Here is an 18,982-nt window from a genome sequence, read left to right as displayed (position 1 = left end):
AAGGCCTCCCCTCAATGAATATTTCTCCGTTCATGAGACTAAGTATGTGTGGTGAGCTTACAGAAAGTATTCAACAGAGGGGTTATGTAGCAACAAGGGTAAGGAAGAGGCAAGAAGATATCCAAGAGTACCAGCTGGGTTTTTAAAAAAATAGCACTTCTCAAAACCTGTTTCGCCACTGTCTTCTTATACCATAAATATTAAAAAGTGCATTGTCTGTTATAACGACGTATTAGAATACGGTAAGACTCCTCTGTCATGGCAAGAAGCACATATCTCACTAATCCCAAAAGAAGCTGCAGACCAATGTCTTCCTCAAGCCTATAGGCCAATATCATTACTGAACATTGACTACAAAATCTTTATTTCTATAATCACCAAAAGACTTCAAAAACATATTGGAAACTTGGTACATCCAGATCAAACAGGCTTCATTCCTAAAAGACTCATGAGAGACAATGTGAGACTGGTTCTTAGCGCAATAAAATATGCAAAGTCAAAAGCATTAAAAACAGCTATGATTTTTTTAGATGCAGAAAAAGCTTTTGATAATGTTTCCTGGCACTTTATTAGTAAAACACTACAACAAATAGATTGTGGAGAAACTTTACTCAAAGTTTTTAACACGATATATTCGGTGCAAAGAGCTCGCCTCCTGATTAACGGTCAGCTGTCTACAGAATTAAATATTACAAAAGGTACCAGACAAGGCTGTCCTCTTTCTCCATTCTTATTTGACTTATCAATGGAGGTCTTCTCAAATTACATAAGAAATGATCCAAAAGTCAAAGGTTTAACAATAGGAAATGAAGAACACAAAATTAAAAGTTATGCAGATGACGTTGTTTTAATTTGTCAGGACCCTGAGCAAACACTTCCATACGTTTATAATCATCTTACTGAATATGCAAAATACTCAGGGTACAAACTTAATAAAACAAAGACAAAAATATTGACTTTTAATTTAACTGCAGATGAAGACAAGCTTATTGAAGACATTACTGGTTGTCGGATCACTAAAGAACCAGTGAGATATTTGGGCGTCAACATATCCTCCCAAAATAATACACTTTTAAGGTCAAACTATCTGAAAACTTGGGGAGATATAGAAAAAGATCTGACTCTATGGTCAAAGATGAACATTTCATGGCTAGGAAAGATATCGACGATAAAGATGAATGTTCTTCCTAGATTAAACTTCTTATTTCAATTTTTGCCGATAGACATCCCCGAAAGGACATTAGAGAACTGGCAAAAACAAATTAACCGATTTGTCTGGAACGGGAAAAAACCGAGAGTAAGATTCAAAGTCCTTCAAGATGAAAAGAAAAGAGGAGGGCTGGCAATGCCCAATATTAAACTATACTACCATGCAGCTTGTCTATCCTGGATAACCGAATGGATAAAACAACCTAATAGTCGGCATGTTACTTTAGAAAGGGCGGATTTGGGACAAGGTTTTCATAAAGTTCTGTGGGACTCCAAATCAAAAATTCAAAAAGATAAAGCTCAAGAAGACTGCGATGTCAAAACAGTGTTACTGAAAGTCTGGAAAAGATACAAAAAGAGGATAAGTCCCTCTCCACCATCTTTAATGTCACCAACTGAAGCCTATCATGATAATGTTAAACTAAAACCTGGTCTTCATTTTACCTACAAGGACATGATAGAGCCTACGGGAGAAATCAAAGATATGAAAAAACTTCAAGAAAAATTCCAAAAGTTGAATTGGTTAACCTTTTTACAACTGAGATCCAATTTGAAGAAAGACTGCTTATATCCACAACCATTTCGTGAACTAACCGAATTCGAGCAGTTAATATCTAAAAATGACTCACACATATTAGGAAAAATATACAAACTTCTCTTGAAATACGATACAGAAGAAGAACAAGTGAAAACAAACATGATAAAGTGGATGCAAAATTTCGGAGAAATGATTAATATGGACTCATGGGAAAAACTTTGCTCCTCCGAATTGAAATATACAGTCTCTCAAGAAGTGAAAGAAAATTGGTATAAGACTTTTAACAGATGGTACCTGACTCCCAATATGCTTTCCCAAATGACAAATCCAGGGAAAAAAGGTGCATGTTGGAAATGTCACGAATCAGACGGTTCTTATTTTCATGTTTGGTGGATGTGTCCAAAATTACAACTATACTGGAAAAGAGTTCATCGTGAACTACAATTGATGTTAGATATGAAGTTTACGTTCGACCCAAAATTTTATTTACTCAGTATAGTACCGCCAAATTTACCTCAAAAATTGCATGATGTTTTTAAATATGCTACAACAGCTGCCAGAATAATCTTAGCAAGAACATGGAAACAACCCCATACACCCGAAATTGATGATTGGAAAGAAAAATTACTGGAATATGCAGCAATGGCTAAAATGACTGACGAATTAAATCCTAAACTTAGTGAATCTACCGAGCAATTTCAGGAAAAGTGGACATCTTTTTATACATATATGAAATCCAACTAATATAAACAATCTATGCTAAAATACCGTAATACTCTGTTGTATATTTTTTATCTCAAATAATTGTTAAACAAGAATAAGAATTTTTAAAATATAAAAGATTATTATGAAGTAAGAACAACAAACTATAAGCATTTTGTAACCATATTTTACTCAGAAAGCATTTTATAATACTGTATTGTTTTTATAATGTTAACATTTGTCCCCTTCCCTTTTTCCTTTCCTGTATCCCTTAAACTTCTAAAAGAAAAAAAGAAAAAAAGTGCATTGTCTGGAGTGCTATTTATATGTTCTACTTCGTAACTTGTGGCTTAGGAGGGGTTTTCAATAACAATTTTGTATGCTTGGTGAGTGGCAGTGGTTTAAGAACTATTGGTCTAAATGAAACAATATTGGGCGAAAACGCACGGTTGCTTTAGCCTCCTTTATTCTGTTTCAATTTGCAAGATCTGAGCAAGGCTGTCAAAGATAGGACATTTTGGAGGACTTTCATTCATAGGGTCACCATGAGTCGGAAGCGACTTGACGACACATAACACACACACACATTCTCTGTTTCAGCCAGGATTTAGCCAGGATCGAACGCACATTCGGTGAAATGCATGTGTTTGATCCTGGCTGAATCCTGGCTGAAACAGGGAATAAAGGAGGCTAAAGTGACCATGTGTTTTTCACCCAAAATGTTTTGTTGCTCAGCTCTCCCATTGTAATCAATTAAACTTATTCATTCTCAAGTTTGGCTGAATCATGATGACCAACAGCCAACATCTTGCCATCTTGCCTAGATTTCTTTGAAATGTTAGGAGTATACAAACATTTAAAGCTGACTACATTTCTAGAAAATTCTGATATAAGGAGAATTTAAACATACCCCGGTGGGGGAAGTGAAAGTTCTATTACAGCGGGCACATGTGGAAAGAGATTACTCTTACTGGAAGAATAAGAATTTAGCCACAGCATTTTTTTTTCTATATTAAAAATACAACATATTTTGCTGTAGATTCAACATGAGACTCAGGCCTGTTATGCATGGCTGGTTCCCTCGTGGTCACCCTTCCCCCCCACACACAAGGGTTTTCAAGGGTTTTCCCCGTGTGTTCTGGATGCTGCCTAAGCAGCCATGCAGAAAAGGCTTCAGGCATATTTCACAGATTTCTGTCCAGATAGTTAAGGATTTGGATCACAGCTACATGAAGCCAGCCTTAGAGTTTTCAATCACGTATATTCCAAACCCAGTGATATGCCTAACTAGTATAGAACATATAGGGAGCAACGCTAAGCTGGTCCACTTAGAAGCAAGTCCCATTTTTATTCAATGGGACTTAATTCTTGCAAAGTGTTCTTAGGACAGACAATTGGATGCATATAGCTATACTGTCATCTTATGTGTGGCAAAGTTGCCACCTCCATCTGGCTACTCTCCTATCAATTTCTAATTGTATTACAATAATCTTAAAAATGCAGAGTAATGCTGACATAGCTGATGGCTGAAAAGCCTTTAGGGTCACCTGGCAATGGCTGATATCTAGTCCTCCTAGGGTTGCCAACCTCCATGTAGTAACTAGAGGTCTCCTACTATTAAACTGATCTCCAGCCAATAGAGATCAGTTCCCCTGGAGAAAATGGCCGCTTTGGCATTGAAGTCCCTCCCTTCCCCAAACCACGCCCTTCTCAGGCTGTGTCCCCAAAACCTCCTTGGGTTATATTGATTAGTACAGATAGGGTTGCCAGCCTCCTGGGAATGGCTGATATCTAGTCCTCCTAGGGTTGCCAACCTCCATGTAGTAACTAGAGGTCTCCTACTATTAAACTGATCTCCAGCCAATAGAGATCAGTTCCCCTGGAGAAAATGGCTGCTTTGGCATTGAAGTCCCTCCCTTCCCCAAACCACGCCCTTCTCAGGCTGTGTCCTCAAAACCTCCTTGGATTATATTGATTAGTACAGATAGGGTTGCCAGCCTCCTGGGAATGGCTGATATCTAGTCCTCCTAGGGTTGCCAACTTCCAGGTAGTAAATCTAACAAATTGCTACTTATGCTGAAACAACAATAGTTAAGAAAATCACAGCACAGGCTCAATATCAAGAAAATAAACCACAATTTATATAATTGTACTATAAACTAGTACCAACTCAATAGGATGCAATCTCAACTCGGAAACATAAGCATTACAAGGGTTGCTTCACCAACATAATCAAATAACCGGTTACCGCACCGGAAATAAAAGTCACTGGCCCATCCCAGAGGGGACACAAAGCGTGTAGTATTCACAGTTGCAAAATCAAACAATATCAAAACGAAATATACAATTCCAAATTCCCAAAGAAAAAGTCTAACAAACTTGTCCCAAGATGATTCGGCGTTCGTAGGTGACGTGCGCCGTCTAGGAGGGCAAAATCCAAGAGTTCCAAGTGGAGGAATCCAATCAACAAAACGACACTTCCGGATCTGTGTTCGTTTCGCGTATAAGCTTCATCAGTTGTTAGTATAATTCCTTTAGCTTCATGAAAATTTTTACTGGGTCCACAGACCTCTAGAAAACAGTCAGAAATATTACAGCCCAATACTAGAAGATGCAAATCATAATATAGTTTACATGTCATGGTTATAATTCATAGGCACTTACCCCAAAGGACCAGCAGACCTGACACGTGTCTTACATTCTCTGAAGGCTGGTGTAGAGAATACATTGGGTAAAGCTTAAATCACAATTCTCAGATCATTAATGCTCAACAGCTGAGACCCATTATCTTAACTTAAAGTAAACTAGACATATCAAACTCATTGTTTAGTCCTGTAGGGGATAATGTTTTGAATAAGTATATGTACCTTAATTCCTGTTGGTGGAGAATTTTAATTATATCCTCCTGGTAATAAGGTCATTGTTTGTATTGCCAAATTCCAAAAAATAGGATGTCATTGTCAGAGTGTCCATGCTCCAGATAATGGTTCTTGAGGGGGGCTTCGAGGACCTTAGCGCGTACTCTTGCTCTGTGCTCGCTGATCCGAACCCTAAGGGTGCGTATCGTTGACCCAATATACATTTTTAAACACGGGCAAATAATTGCGTAAATAATATTTTTAGAAGAACAATTGGTAAAGCCTGATAGTGTGTATTTGAAATTAGAACCTGAGGCGCTTACCTTTTTGATGGGTAAACTAAAACGGCATACAGCGCAAGCGCCACACTTGTAGTGTCCCCGGATGTTAACTCCTTGTATACTGGTGCCCCGATCAGTTTTTATTAAAAAGTTTCGTAGGGACTTTGTTTTCCTTAGTCCAAAGATAGGTTTTTCGGAACAGCCTGGTACGTTGAACAAGACGTGCCAGTGTTTGTATATGATCCGTTTAATTTCGTGGGTCATGTGGGTGAATTCCAAAGATGAAAAAATGCCAGTAGCCTTCTGTACCGGGGACATATGTGGATGTAATAAGGTGTCTCTACCCTTTTGCTCAACTTTAATCCTTGCCGTGTGCAATATGTCATCATCGTAGCCCCTATTCTTAAGGATACGGAATAGATCCTTGGCAGCTGTATCAAAATCCTGGGAGAAGGTAGAATTCCTCTTAATTCTAAGAAGCTGGCTAAACGGAAGATTCCGTCTTAAGTGTAAGGGATGGTGGGAGGAAAAATGCAACCCAGCACCCACGTCAGTCGGCTTCCGGTATGGTTTAACTGCAATCATGTTCTTGTGGATCCTAAAGACCACCACATCAAGAAATGGGATTTCCTGTTTGTCCATATGGCCGGTAAATTTTAGATGAGGACTTAAAGAATTAAGACAATTCAATATTGACTCATAAGAAGATTCGGAGTCAATGATACAGAACAGATCATCTATAAACCTAAAGTATTTAATTACGTGGTTGATGAAAAGCTGATGTTGAGTAAGCAAGTCCGATTCAAAAGAAATCATGAAGGTATTTGCTATGGACGGGGCGCATGCAGCGCCCATTGCAACCCCCTGTGTCTGTAAGTAGAATTGGTCCCGATACCTGAAAAAATTGTTCTCAAAAATAATATCCAAAATGTTTAAAAGAAAATGGGTAGGTATAGACTGGTCCTCGCGTAAATCAAACAATTTCTCAATAACCACCCTTGCCTCTTCCAGAGGGATATTGGTGTAGAAGGACACCACATCAAATGTTGCAAACACAGCATGCTCTGGTATGGGAAAATGTTCAATCTTGACAATGAAATCACTAGAGTCCCTAATAAAGGAACAGGTATTTTTACAGAAAGGTTGAAGAAAAAAATCAATAAACCTGGATAAGGGTTCGATAATACTTCCTACCGCAGATATGATAGGACGTCCTGGAGGGTTACTAAGAGACTTGTGGATCTTAGGTAAGGAATAAAATATCGGGACTCTAGGATGTTTGACCATCAGAAAATCAGCTATGGATTTATTGATGTAGTTCATGGACAGACCTTCAAATACCACTGTCTTAACCACATTCATGACTTTGCGAGATGGATCCGACATTAATGGTTTATAGAACCGTTCATCAGTTAGCTGCCTTAAATTTTCAGCATCATAAGAGACACTGTCCAATATCACCAATGCCCCTCCCTTATCAGCCGGCATGCATGTAATAGAGGGATCTGAGGAGATCCCCTGTAAGATTTTCATCTGTTCAGAAGAGAAATTATTATGATCTTGTTTCCACTTCCTCCGTTTCTCCAACTTATCAATATCCCTTAATACTAAAGCCTGAAAAGCATTGACCTGGGAACCGGGACTTTTTGGAATAAAAGTAGATTTAGGTCGAAATTGGCTGTAACTGTCTCTACCCTCAGAACGTTCACCAAAATATTCCTTTAACTTAATATTATGAAAGAATTTGTACAAATCTATGCGGGTCTGAAAACTAGAGTAAGTAGGGGTCGGGACAAACCCGAGACCTAGATTCAAAATTCTGGTCTCCTCGTGGGTAAATTGTCGAGATGAAAGATTAACCATTAGGTTGGTTGCTGCTGCTTTTTCCGAGGTCGTTGGGGCCTTGGGGCGTACGAAAAATCCCGACGATTGGACCGAAGATAATAAGATGATCCATAGGAGCCCCCGCTGGAAATGCTGGAACCGCCCCTATCTCCCAAATTATCAGAATCAGATTGGTGACTAGGACCCGCCCTCTCTCTATAAGACCGAGTCTTATTCTCCTTATTATTCCAAAAATAAACCCGTTCTTTAGCGTAGTCCTCTTGATCCCTTGCAAACTTTCTTTTCTTATACATATCAATGTCGGTACTATACTTGGCCAGATCCCTTTCCAATAATTCCAACTGGTTGACATACTGATCATCAGGTATGGTAGCTTTAATCTCAGCCTTAAGCTTGTCAGCTTCTTCCTGAGCTGAATTGACTTCCTCAAGAGATCTCTCTATGATAAGCATCATCAAGTCATATGAGCATTTATTCAAAATTGCCATCCATTTTGAATTAAACTCCTTATCTGCACGGTATAGGGCTGGAGATTTCTGTACCCTTAATTAGGGCTGTCAATTCGGTTCGGTCCGAACTGAAAATCAACCGAATTCCCCCTGATTCGGTGATTTTCTGTTCGGACGAATCCGAACTCAAAACTGGCGGGCAACCGGGGGGGCCGAATTCAGCGAGTTCGGGAGTTCGCGAATAAATTCGGCAAATTCAGCCCCCCTTCAGGGGAGCCCGCTGAAAGGCGCGGGCTGCCCTTTAAACTGATCTGAGCCTCCCAGCTGGGAGGCGCAGGTCAGTTTAAAGGGCAGCCCGCCCCCCTTCAGCAGGCCGCTGGAGAGGTGCGGGCTGTCATTTAAACTCATCTGTGCCTCCCAGCTGGGAGGCTCAGATCAGTTTAAAGGGCAGCCCGAGCCTCTCCAGCGGAGCCCGCTGAAGGGGGGCGGGCTGCCCTTTAAACTCATCTGTGCCTCCCAGCTGGGAGGCTCAGATCAGTTTAAAGGGCCCCCGCGCGCCTTCAGGGAATCCCTCTGAAGGCGCGCTGGGGCCGAATTTTCCCCCGAACTCCGGATCCCCCCGAATTTCCGGGGATCCGAAGCGGGGGAGTTCGGACTTCAGCACGTACCGAACCCACAAGGGTCAAATTCGGCCGAATCCGAACTGTACCGAATTTTTTTTTTGACAGCCCTACCCTTAATCCCCTGGGTATAATATTATTTTCAATATATTCTGATAACGTGACTGCGTGAGATTCATATCTCACTTTGCGTTTCAAAGAATTCCAAATCTTACTCATGTCTCCATTATTAGGTTTTTTCACATTCATTTTCCTAGGTAACATTTTGAAAATTCTTTGGGGTAAGTGCCTATGAATTATAACCATGACATGTAAACTATATTATGATTTGCATCTTCTAGTATTGGGCTGTAATATTTCTGACTGCTTTCTAGAGGTCTGTGGACCCAGTAAAAATTTTCATGAAGCTAAAGGAATTATACTAACAACTGATGAAGCTTATACGCGAAACGAACACAGATCCGGAAGTGTCGTTTTGTTGATTGGATTCCTCCACTTGGAACTCTTGGATTTTGCCCTCCTAGACGGCGCACGTCACCTACGAACGCCGAATCATCTTGGGACAAGTTTGTTAGACTTTTTCTTTGGGAATTTGGAATTGTATATTTCGTTTTGATATTGTTTGATTTTGCAACTGTGAATACTACACCCCATTGGCCCTAAGCCGGGTCGTGCCATTGGTGACCCGGGGGTTGTTCCCCCCATCACGGATCAGGGGGAAGTGGCCACAAGCGGCCAGGGGGGAATATAAGTGGGGCCGATTTTACACAGTTCTCAGTTCTGTTCTCTACTACAATAAAGCGTTGTGTTGGAACTCCGTCTCAACCTCGTGTGTCCTCCCCACACGGACTTAACAGTGGCGATGAAGGCTGGTAGGCAGTCCGGCTTGCTACCGAAATCACTCTCGCTGAAATCACCTTCGATTCTCTGCGACCTCGGTAGGCAGTCCGGCTCGCCTTGCTGAAATCCTTTTCAACACACCGCAGATGCAACACTTCGCTACTGTGGCCACCCGAGACTCGCTGGAACCTTTCGACTCGGCCAACCCCAGGAAGTGGGAGAGCTACGCGGACCGAGTTGTGTGGTTCATGGACGCCAAAGACATTGACGGCGACGGCAAGAAGTGTTCGATATTCCTCAGTATGTGTGGGCCGCAGACTTTCCAGCTCGCTCAGTCCCTGATGGCCCCCACCAAGGTGATCGAGGTGCCATTAAAGGACATTCTGGCCACGCTGGGGAACCATTTCATGCCCCAGCCGACGCTCCTCACTCGCCGCCTGCCGTTCCACCTCTGGGACCAGGAACCGGGCAAGTCCGCCGCCGACTTCCTCACTGCCCTCTGGCAGTTGGCCCGCTTCTGCGAGTTCCCGAACCTCAACGACTCCCTCCTCAACAGGTTTGTCTTCGGCCTCTGGAACGAGAAGGTGTGCTGCCGTCTCATCGCACAAAAGGACGTCACCCTCACGGCGGCTGTCAAGGAAGCCACCTCTGCGGAGGCCTCTACCAGAGTTGACCGGGGAACCAACCGGGCCGGCGCACATCCCCTGCCGCCTCCGGCAACCATCCACTATGAAAGCGCCAGCGACGGCGACTCCGTGGATGAGGCACACAAAATGTCCGCTAGGCCGCACCGGTCGCAGGGCCCCGTGGCTCGCCCCTGTGCCAGCTGTGGCAGCCAGCACGACCACCGTTCCTACCGGTTCCACAACGCTTCCTGCCAGGCTTGCGGCCGGGTTGGCCACATTGCCATGGTCTGCCGATCGGTGAAGAAGGGCAGGCCGGCGGGCCTGGCCTGGAAAGATGGCGTCGCCCAACCCATCCACGACATGGCCGACGACGAGCACGCCGCTCCCTGCCATTGCCGCCGCAACGACCACCTGCACAGCATCACCCTCCACAAGGTCCACGGCATGGAGAAGATTTCAAGGCGGCTGAGCTCAGGGGAGATGGAAAAATTGGATTAACAGAGGGATGGGAAATCCTGGGCTTTGTGAAGGCTGGCTGCAAGGTCATCTCTAATGGACAGAAAACTCATGCATAACTCCAGGGAACAACTAAGACAGACTGGGGGGGGGGTGAACATGAGCGAAAGTACCCATGCATAAATGACCAAAAGCCCTCTTAAAGAGCAATTTAAGCATTTGCTATATAAGCAAGACTTCACAGTTCCAGATTGTATTCATAGTTTTAAAAGTCTCATAACTTATGCAATATGTCAGTCATTTATTGTGAATCTGAGAAACTGCATATGCCAAATCTCACACATCATGGTTGGGGGAAAACTATGGTTTGATTAACAAAATCACACAGCTGTGAAATATGTACATTTTATCTAGAAACAACCAGGGTTCTTACTTGATCAGTTTTAAAGCAACCCATATCATTTATTTATTCGCATGTTTATTCAAAGTTCCCTAACAGTTTTTTGTAGCTGAATTTTAGTGCTAGGAACCGGGCAAATTTGCACATGTTTGCATAGATTTTAGGATCTGAAAATATGCAAATATGCAATAGTGGACCCCCCGCCCAATAGTGAGGTGACTACCCAATACTTAATGCACTATTGTTTCCCTGGAAAATGCAAACACATGAAATGAATTTTACTACAGATACCAAATTTGTGCTATGTTAGCCACTAAAGTTATTTAAAAATAATATTTGTTTTCCTTTTCTTATTTTTAATTTAAGTGCTTGAATGTTCTTACATATAACTGTATCTTAAGGCAAAGTCTCAGTGCAAGACATAGAAGTTTTCATATGCTTCTTAAAAACTCACTAAGCAACCATCTGCATTTTTTTAAAAAAAAACAAGCAAATGAAAGAGGCATAAATTGAGCTCAGAGGTGAAAGTTTTATGACACAGAAAATAATTGGTAAGCAGTAATGATGCATTACTTTCTAAAACCTAATATAGCACACCTTCATTCATGATACAGGCCTTGGCCAATGTGGTGCTGTGCATGATGCAGTGCCTCACAGATGTTAACATGTCAGGCTGGGCTCTGGTTCACACACTCAGAAGAATGATGGGACCGTCACTGGTAGAATGGACTGCACCATTGCAGGTTATAGGTAGGAAATTCCAGGTCTGAATGTTCCTTTGCGTTAAAATCTCCATGCGAGCAGAAAATTAGCACAGCAGGATCTGTCTCTTGCTGCGCTGATTTTCCACTTGTCGGGAATATTTAACGCAGGGGAGCATTTCAGAACTTCGCCTTCCATGTAAAAGTCTAAGAAGGCAATTCCTTGCCAGGGACTCATCTCCTCAGGACTTTCCCATCCACGACACAATCTACTCGACACATTGGTATCCAGCCCTTCTACCCAGAGCACAAGACAGTGTGAATGCTTCTTTTTTATCTCAAAACAACTCTGAGATATAGACTGGTTGTGAGACAGGGGATATATGGACCCAGGTCTCTCAAGCCCTAGTCCTGCCCACAGTGGCTCGCTCAATGAATGTTGCAATCCTAAACAGGCTAATTATTAGGGACTAAACACCGTGGAATTCAGTGACAATTACACTTGAGTAAATATGCTTTCAATCATGTTGTAAAGTTGCTTTTTGAATGTGCAACCTACATTGCAACTTCTATCTATTTGTGTCAGAGTGCGCGCTTTGCATTATATTATGCATTATAAGCTTCCACTTAAGCACACAGAAATTCCAAATGTGCAAGAGATGCATAAAAGCACTTTTAGTGTTATGTATCAAACAGTTCTTTATTGTTAACAATCTGGTCCTGGGGTTTGCTTTATGGCAGTTTTGCAACAGTTTGCAAGATTTCGTCAGCGGAGACAGATTGCTTTCAGTTTCTGCCCCAGCTTTGCTGCAATCATCTCAGAAGTAAGCCAGGTCCCACAACACATTGGAATGTAGGGTTGTCAGGTCCCTCTTCACCACCGGCGGGAGGTTTTGGGGGTGGAGCCTAAGGAGGGTGGGGAGGGACTTCAATGCCATAGAGTCCAATTGCCAAAGCGGCCATTTTCTCCAGGTGAACTGATCTCTATCGGCTGGAGATCAACTGTAATAGCAGGAGATCTCCAGCTAGTACCTGGAGGTTGGAGAAAGAAAGGCTCAGTGCTGTATGGATAATGGAAAGAATCCAGACAGCACTCACACAATATATATTAAAGTACTAATTTATAAAGGTGAAGGAAGGTGCAAAAGTGAACAATATATACAACAAGGTAATAACCAGATACACATATAGATATCAATAGCAGTCCAGCAGCAAAAAAGTTCAATGTATAAATATCCTGGGAGTCAGGTAAGTCAATGTTAATTCCTGAGTGTCCTGAGTACAGGTAAGAAAATTTTTATATTCAAATACAACACCTAAAGAAGTCTATATTTGAGTATATATTGTTCACTTTTGCACCTTCCTTCACCTTTATAAATTAGTACTTTAATATATATTGTGTGAGTGCTGTCTGGATTCTTTCCAGTACCTGGAGGTTGGCAACCCTATTGGAATGCCTGAGATCTCACAAATAGTTTTTTGTTGTTGTTGTCGGTAAAGAAATGGTGGCTGTTTGTTTTGCTGATCTCAAGTCACAATACAATATTGACAGATGAGAAGGCAAGATTGAAAGAAATCAGCATTTTATAATATCAGTTGGCAATTTTCTGTTCTGAGAGCAGTATAAAAGACTTCCCTGGGGTGGAGAAAGAAAGTGGATGACTTCAACAAACACAAAGCCCCCACCCCAATACAGTTATGCCTGATTGTCACTATGAAAACACACATATCTTTGGGTTGGATTCTATGAATAATGAACAAAAGTTTTTTTAAAAAGTTATTTTTAAGTCCCTCCCCTCCCCAAACCCCGCCTCCTCAGGCTCCATCCCAAAAACCTCCCGCCGGTGGCAAAGAGGGACCTGGCAACCCTACCCTTTAGGGAGTTGCGGGGTCAGGAAGTTGCTCTGGGCTGAGAGCGGCTTCCCTAATGCTTAGCGAGGTGCGGCTCCAGGCCTCCGAGCCCAGCCACAGTGGCTACAGCATCTGGGAGCTGCCCAGGCCCAGAGAACCTCCCAGATGCTGGTGCTGCCACAGCTGGGCCTGGGGAGCCTCCTGGATGTCAGTGCTGCCACAGCCAGGTCCGGACATCCTCCTGGATGCCGGCACCGCTGCACCCAAGACCAGAGGGGGTTCCAGGTTCCACCATTACTGTGGCTGGGCCTGGAGCTTCTCCTGGCATCCACCACCATCACAGCTGCCACCAGAAATACAGGCCCATGCATAAAGTGTGCACGCACAGACAGTGCCCTTTAATTTGGGGGGAATTTAAACCCCCAATATATCTTTTTTGAATATTTCAGATTTTTCTGTAAACTTGGGGGATCCCCCAAGTTTGCAGACAAACTGTTTAGTGTCATGGTGGTCCTGATCCACAGATTTAGCGACCCACAGATGGGGGGCAGAGTTCGCTATTAGATATATAGATGATACGTTAAACAATGCGGAAAATGATATTACATGGCATCGCGTGACACTGGAGGAATCCCTTAAAACTCTATGGAAAAACCATAGAGATTTGGGGAATTCTCAGAGCACTGAGCAACAGCGTCCCCCCTCATTTTGCTGCTGCTGCTCCACTGAGCAAGGGTGGGGGCCAGGGCGGTGGCAGCAGGAGGTTGCCTGTCCTGGCAGGCAACCTGGCAGGAGTAAATGGAGTGGAAGAGGGACACAACTTGAGGGGAAATTGGCATAAAATCACTCCGTCACCTCTTGCACGAGTGCTTCTGCCAATGGAGCAAACATTTGTACAAGAGATGGGGGGGGAGGTGATTTTTGCCAGCTGTCTTTCTTGCTGCAGTTGTCGTCCCTGCACACACCCCTGCTGTTTCCGAGTTCCCCCACCTCATTCTTCTTGAGCAACTTTTTCAAAGGACAGCAGAAGCTGAAAGGTGAAGGGAGAGAAATTAACTCATTTGGTTCACAGTTTGGTGAACGTGAGTTCAGTGAACTCTTCTGTTCGCTTGAGGGCCAAATGGCTGAAGAAACCCACCAGTCCCTTCATTCTTTTATAATATATTTGGTAAACCTTTTCTATGAAATTTGTACCAGTAAAGGCTGTTGTCGATATTATGCTACTTGACACATTTTGTAAAAAAGAAATCCTCAACGGTCATTTCTTTCCCCTTGGCATATTCTGTAAGACTGGGGTGGGGGGGAATCTCCCAACTCTGCTCTAGTGTTTTATTGAGAGATATGAATTCTCTTCACAGTAGTCCAAGCACTAATCATTAATAATCTGCAACAAGCACTGGCAGAAAGTATACAAAGATAGTATCGAAAGTGTTATGAATATTAAAGCCATAAATACAATAAAAACAAGTTACTAAGTGTCCTCAGTGATAATAAAGCTAAAACCCAATTAAGTATAAACATTGACTTATTATTCAAAAGTTTTTTTAATCGTATTTAACTGCTTTGATACGCTCATTTGCCTTTTAAAAATGTATAATCATTCTCTCTTTTTCTTGAATATTCCATGGATGAAGATTCATTTATTTGTCTAATTGAATAATTAGGCTTCTTGATTAATTGTTTTAAATAATTCCATGTCATGGGCATCCTCTCTCTGAAATTCTTTTATAATATTTTAACCGGCCAGTTTTTTCCACTGTAAATTACAAGGTTGTAGGAGCTGTTCTAGCATTCTTTAAAGATGGGAATTGAAAGGAACTGTGCTGTTTTATTGGGTTTTAAAAATATATCTGTTGGCTTCCATTTCTCTCAGCAGCTGAAACTTTTCTTTGTTGTTCTTCTGGCTGCCACTGTTTCTAAGCTTCTACATCACTGATAGGTTTGAACAAGTGAACTAAATAGCCTCAGTGGTCTTCCAACATCTTGTTCCTCCTTGCCCACAAAGCATAGCTTCAAAGGCTTTCCCCAAGGGTCCTACCTCAGTAGAAAATCCTGATTATAAGTGACATTTGAGTGGATTTCTTCAGAATTAGTGTATAAACAACTATACCAACCTTGGACTCTTTATTAGCAATATGAGGAAGCTCAGAGAGAAGTAAGAAAGCAGTGTAGCCCTAGCTTCTTGAGAGGAAAACAGTTTTCACTATAAGTCAGTTGTCCTGATCAAAGAAAGCAATCTGCTCATGGAACAGTTTTTGGGAGCTGTAGCACGTGCACAGAAGACTCTTGCATTTCGAAAAAGGAGCTCCTGCTTGGGATGCAGAAGGTCCCAGGTTCAATCCCCAGCATCTCCAGTTAAAGGGACTAGGCAAGTAGGTGATGTGAAAGACCTCTGCCTGAGACCCTGGAGAGCCACTGCTGTCAGAGTAGACAATACTGACTTTGATGGACCAAGGGTCTGATTCAGTGTAAGGCAGCTTCATGTGTTCATGTGACTCCATCCAAACATCTATTAACACAATCATGTTACCTCATAGACATCTTTAGTCGGCAGCTTACATTGTATGTGTGCCTCTATTCTGTTCCCACAGTCACAGAATTGAGGTTTACCTATTAAACCATTTTTGTATTGAAATTTCTGTTTACTGCAAGAAGCTTTTAAGGGTAGGACTAGTAATGTGTGGCATCGTGTGACACCACATGACAATGCAACATCACTTGTGTTGTGTGACTGGAAGTGACATCACTGCACCACAATGACTCTTTAGAAATCCACCCACCCACCCACCCCCGAATAGGGTAACCAGCCTCTTGGTAGCAGCTGGAGATCTCCTGCTATTACAACTGATCTCCAGCCGATATAGATCAGTTCACCTGGAGAAAATGGCCGCTTTGGCAATTGGACTCTAGGGCATTGAAGTCCCTCCCCTCCCCAAGCCGTGCCCTCCTCAGGCTCCATTCCTAAAATCCCCAGGTATTTCCCAACCCAGAACTGGCAACCCTACTACAGAATGTGTTTTGAGTTGCAGCCATTTCATAATTAAAGTCATTCAGAAGATATTTTCTCAACGGTTCTTAATTTTAAACGAAAAATATGTTTACAAGCTGTTTATCAATCCATGCTCTTTTAGAAGCTGGTGAGGGGGCGGCTATTGCAGAGTATACAAATGCAGCGTACAGAAGCTATAAAAGGATGGGGAGATGGAGAAACTCAGGTGGGGATCCCTGGCGTGAGTAGGGACAAAACTACACATTACATTGGGCAAAGTGTAACCAGGACCTTTCCCACACATACGTTTGTTGACCAGGTTTCCCCCGAGCAAATCATAAGAAGCAGCTTTGAGGTGGCTACCGTCCATCCTCAACTCCTTGTTTTGCTGCGAGACTTACAGGCTTTGTCCAGCTGCATGTCATACACCCCCTTTCCAGCATGGTGTAGTGGTTAAGAGCAGTGGTTTGGAGCAGTGGAGTCTGATCTGGAGAACCGGGTTTGATTCCCCACTTTTCCACATGAGTGGCAGAGGCTCATCTGGTGAACTGGATTGTTTCCCCACTCCTACACACGAAGCCAGCTGGGTGACCTTGGGCAAGTTACAGCTCTGTTAGAGCTCTCTCAGCCTCACCTACCTCATAGGGTGTCTGTTGTGGGGAGGGGAAGTGAAGGTGATTGTAAGCTGGTTTGATCCTTCCTTAAGTGGTAGAGAAAGTCAGCATATAAAAACCATCTGTTCTTCTTCTTCCAAAGTGCACTGCTTTCCTGGGGAGGCATTACCATCACCCATTTTTTTGTTTATTTTACTCAGTGGGAACACCCAAACGGCAGACCCACATACCACTTGACAAACCCCCTTTTGACGTTCATGAAACATTCATTCAACCTTCCCGTGCAATGTTTCTAAACTTGGTAGAGAAAAAGACAGGCAAACAGAAAGTTGCTGCCTTTTTTTCTTTACCAGGAAAATATACATGGCCAAATTCTCATGTTAAAATATATATATAAGAAAAAATATCTAAAAAGCAGGAATCTGAGAAAACAATCGGTAATGGAGACATGGAGAGAGGGAAGATGGAAAGTAGTGTGGGAGCAAAATCTTCTAGGAACAGGAGGGGCCATGTTCTGATGGCAGGAAACAACTGACTTCCCCAAGGTGACAACCATTTATTTATTGTTCAAGAAATTTTATGTGCTGCCTCTCTAAAATAATTGCCCAAGGGGGTTTACAGCAGAAAAATAACTACTGATCTTCCTTTCTTCCTGGGAGCATGGCACCAGTTCCATTCACATCAAAAACTGGGGCATAATCTAGTCACTGATATGCACCTTTAAACCTCCTTGTTTTCAGCATGAACAGAATGAATGAACTTTATTTGCGGTCAAAGACCAATAAATACAGACTATATGTAGCAATCATACAGCATTTCAGATAAAATACAATATAAAAACTTATCAAAATTAAAATTACCGCACAATAATTTAGCAATTATCTCTTTCCTATGAACAGATAATTGTGTGAACAGAGCATATGCTTAGCTATGTAACAGAATGTCTTAATATTTTAGGCTAAGGCCATAGTCTAGTGGATCCTGAGCTAACTCAGTGGGAACACCCAAACTGCAGACCACTTGACAAACCCACTTTTGAAGCTCGTGGAGTTTCAGCGGTGGATTTTTATTGAAGTTGTTAGAACAAAACAAAATCTGAGAAGCCTGATGTACATGTGTGCTCATATGCATGCTCCACCTAACACAAAAAAAGTGGATCTGTGGATAATGGTAAAAGTCAGCAAATCCTTATCCTGTGATGCAGGCAACTATTAGCATAATTAATGGCATGATTGTATAGTGTATGTGTGTTAGTCAAATTTTTGACAATCCAGATCTTGACTGCGGCTCTCCTGTTTCCTAGACTTGCATGTGGTAAAAATGGCATGAATCATTGCTATGTTGATGAGATCTTCATACTGATACAACACTACCTTTCAGAGCCAGACAGCCAGAGCTCCTGGCTGAAATGGATTTTCACTAAGTGTGAGGCAAAATGTTGTTGTTCCCATTCGGCCATTCATGAATGGAAACCATTTTGAATCACCTAAATGTCAAAATTGCATTAAAATACCTTTTAAAAAAGGAAACCTATTTAACTTTGAATGATGATTAAACTCTGCTAAGAATATTTCAAAGTTTAAGAATGGTTTTGTCCAAATATACAATTTAACTTCGGGCTATGCTTAAATTCAGCTTTAAAATGCCTGTATATATTAGTACTGAATGATATATAAATACATCCTGTAACTTGAGGATGATTATTAAATTCAGCTAAAAATATTTAAAAATTACAATAATGCCCTGTCATACTTCCCATTCCCCTTGTTGGCTCCCTTCCTCATAGCTGATATTTAGGTTGCCAGCTCCTTGTGGAGTAGGAAATGTTGTTTTTGTGGTTGTTTTTTACCCATGATATTCTACATACTGACATATATATCAATAGTACAGAATAAATATAACAATGCACCACAACAATAAGGAAAGTCCTAACCAATGATTGACACAATTTACAGAAAGAGATAACCAGCGATTGATACAATATATGAAAAAACCCTTGCCAT

This window comes from Euleptes europaea, chromosome 10 (genome assembly GCF_029931775.1).
Source record: "Euleptes europaea isolate rEulEur1 chromosome 10, rEulEur1.hap1, whole genome shotgun sequence".
NCBI classification, from domain to species: domain Eukaryota; kingdom Metazoa; phylum Chordata; class Lepidosauria; order Squamata; family Sphaerodactylidae; genus Euleptes; species Euleptes europaea.
This window is presented reverse-complemented; position numbering follows the sequence as displayed.